General features: G+C 51.0%; 1 pseudogene; it reads left to right on the top strand.

Annotated features, from left to right (window-relative positions):
* LOC107574571 (nuclear GTPase SLIP-GC-like) overlaps positions 1-3,325 on the top strand; it is a 20,392-nt pseudogene extending 17,067 nt beyond the window's left edge.
* The last annotated feature ends 23 nt before the right edge of the window (positions 3,326-3,348 follow it).

Genomic DNA, 3,348 nt, shown 5'->3' on the forward strand with positions numbered 1-3,348 from the left:
GGCCCAATCTTCTCCAGCACCGTATAGGGACCCTGCCAGGTGGCCAGGAATTTGTAGGCCACATTGGGGACTAAGACCATGACTCGGTCTCAGGGCTGAAACTCCCGTGTTTGTGCTGCCCAGTTATAGTGGCGCTGTTGGGCCTGCTGCGCCTTTGTCAGGTGTTCCCGGACTAATGGCATGGCCCGGTTGATCCTTTCCCTCATCTGTTTTACATGCTCAATGACAGAGCGATGGGCTGCCGGCTGCTGCTCCCAGGCTTCCTTCACCACATCCAGGAGGGTTGCCGGCCAAAGAGGAGCTCGAAGGGGGTGAAGCCAGTTGAGGCCTGCGGGACTTCGCGGATCCCGAAAAGGACATAGGGGAGCATCAGGTCACAGTCGCGTTTATCCTCCGCGACCACCCGTCTCAAGATCTGCTTCAGCGTTTGATTGAAGCGTTCGACCAGTCCGTCGGTCTGGGGATGGTATACCGTGGTCCTCAACTGCTTCACCCGCAGCAGCCGGCAGAGGCCAGCCATTAGCCGGGACATGAAGGGGGTACCCTGATCGGTCAGGATCTCCGCTGGGATGCCGACTCGGCTGGAGAGCAGGAGGCGTTCCTGGGCAATGGCGGGCAGGCTTGGCAGAACCGCTTCACTTCGGCCTCCAAGCGGTCGCGGATCCGCTGGATGGTGTTCCCGGCTCTGATATGCCCTGCCAAGGGATGGGAGCGAGCCAGCTCCAGTACGGTCTTCGTTTTGGTGCGTGGCACCACCAACAACAATTTTTCCTCCCCCCTTCGCTGCGCGACACAGTACAGCAGGCCATTTTGCACGACGAAATGCGGGAGAGGGTGGGGACCAGGCTGAACGTCCTTAGCACGGGCCGCTGACGAGGTCCTGTCGTGGGCCTCCTTCCTCAGCGGCCCCCTCCTGGGCTGGCAGGCTGCATAACCGGGGCCAGCAGGCGGTCAAACCCTGGCCAGTCTCTCCCGATCAGCACGGGGACGGGAAGATCCTTCATGACCCCGACTTCTACCGGCCAGGCGCCGGGAGCGGCCGAAATGGTCACCCTGCGAGCGGGAACTTGTTGTGTATCCCCGTGGACACAGGTTATGGGGAGGAAGGCTTTATATTCCATTCGGGGGCGAGAACCTGCGACTGGACCAGAGTGACCACACTGCCCGAGTCCAGGATGGCCCGGAACGGCTTTCCATTCACTTTCACTTCCACCTCTGGAGCTCCAACCGGCAGGTCGTGGTGCACAATTCAGCCGGCCAGCCAGGTCCGTGCGGGACGTGCGGGGACTTCCATTGGCATGGGCTCATCCCGCGGAGAGGGAGCCGCCTGCCTGCCTACTGGTCGCGGGGTGCCCTCTGGCGCGCGCTGCTCCTGGACCACCCTCCGGGGAAATGGCGGCACTCGCTCCCCAGCATCCCGTTGTTGGGCCGCATCCGCCAGCTCCACAGCCTCCACTAGCTCGGAGGTGGTGGTTGGGTTCCTCATCCCCACTGCCTGTCGGTGGGATCGGGGGAGGGCTCGGAGGAGCCCGTCAATCCCCACGCGCTCCGCCACCTGTCCAGCCGATGGAGCCCCCTCCAGCAGCCAGTGCTGCGCGAGTCGGGCGGCGGCATGCAGTGCCGCGAGTTCCTGCTCTGTCTCTCCTTGACGGGTGGCGAGGTGCTCAACTATTTGTTGCTGGCGGATGCTAACCTTGGTGAGCCGCTGGAGGATTTCGTCCATGGTGGGGGAGGAGCGCTCGCCTGTGACAGAATTCAGAGACAAAAAAACAAGGAAAAGTCAGTCACACGCTGCTTTCTGTGGGAAAAATGAGAGGGCGAGTTAGTGCTCAGTCTCATGGAGGAATCTCCTCGATGGCAGGGCTTGCGTGGCTTATGTAGCCGCCGCCTGATGAGGTGCAGCTGTGACCGATCAGCCTGTGATGATGATGGCCAGGTGCTCCTCGCTTGTTTCCAGGGCGACGCTGATGAAGCTTCGGGACGCTCGTCACAATATATATATATGAGAAATGAAGATGTGCTTCAATGGCATGTTCAATTATTTTCCGCTCCTCTTGTGGTATGGCATTGTGAATCATATTATAGGTAATCACGGGCCAACTCTGGCTCACAGGCCCTGGCTTGAGCATCTGTGCTCTAGACATTATTTGCTCATCTACTGAATTCATTCTTGTCCGAATATTTGGTTAATTTGCTGAGTTCACATTTATAAAGGAAACTGTGTGTTTGGGAATTTGGCCATCCCCATCACAATTTCCTTTATGTAATTCTTGTATCATATTACATTTAGAATCTGTAACATGTTGTAAAAATAAACCATAATTGGTTTTCTTTTGGCTTCAGTGTGAGTGAAAAAACAGGGAAGTCAGTGCAGGAACAGATAGATAAATTCACTATCCTCCAGAGTGACTCTGCTTACCGCAGATATACCATATTTCACTACATTCAAAACTTCATCAAGACAGAGGTGAGTTCAGTTGTCCGTAATACAGCCCTGCTCTTCTGTGTTTGTCTTTACTTCCGTTGAAGAAAAGTTCATTATTATTATCCCCCCCCCCCTTCTGACAGGAAACCAAACTGAAGACATCACTCAAAAGATACATTGTTGAAATGAAGAAGGACATCTACTCATCAATCAAAAAAAACATTGTGAATGAAATGGTTTCTTGCTATGAACGTAAGATAGAATTAGTTACAATTAATCTCAAACTATTTTCATGTAAATTGTACTTTTTATTTTGTGTACACCCAAGAATTTATTTATTTTCTTGCTCTCATTTGTCTCCATGATAATAAGAAAATGAATAAATACGGTTGCTTATTTTAGAAGCTGCCGCTTTCAAAGGACCAGGATGCTTGAAGAGAATGCAAAACCTGTTAATAACCACAGTCGATAAGATAAAACAAAACATGTTTAACAAAGCAAAAATGGAAGTGCTTAAAAAGTGTGATAACTTAAAGGTACTGATCTCACATTCATTAGGACACGCATGGATTTAGATTTAGATTAAGATTACAATGATTAAACTGAATCTTCTCTTGTTCTTTGTGCAGCTCCACATAAAGGATGTTCTTGAATCAGAACTAAAGAGAGCAATGAATCTCTCACTGTCACAAACCAGCAAAACTAAATCGATGGGTGAGAGAGAATAGCATCAACACCATCTTCTTTAAAATCTTGTAAGATGTTTAAGATGACTGATTAATGTCAATCACTGCCTATATAGTATATCTTATGTCTTTTCTAGATGTCTCCAAAGAGATTGAAGAGCTGGAGGGTCTTTTAGAGCAACTGTCTGACTGATGGCCACCAAGCAAGCAGCACTTTTTTTTTATCACATTTTATAT

This window comes from Sinocyclocheilus grahami, unplaced genomic scaffold, assembly GCF_001515645.1.
Source record: "Sinocyclocheilus grahami isolate Dianchi unplaced genomic scaffold, SAMN03320097.WGS_v1.1 scaffold2272.1, whole genome shotgun sequence".
Classification (NCBI taxonomy): domain Eukaryota; kingdom Metazoa; phylum Chordata; class Actinopteri; order Cypriniformes; family Cyprinidae; genus Sinocyclocheilus; species Sinocyclocheilus grahami.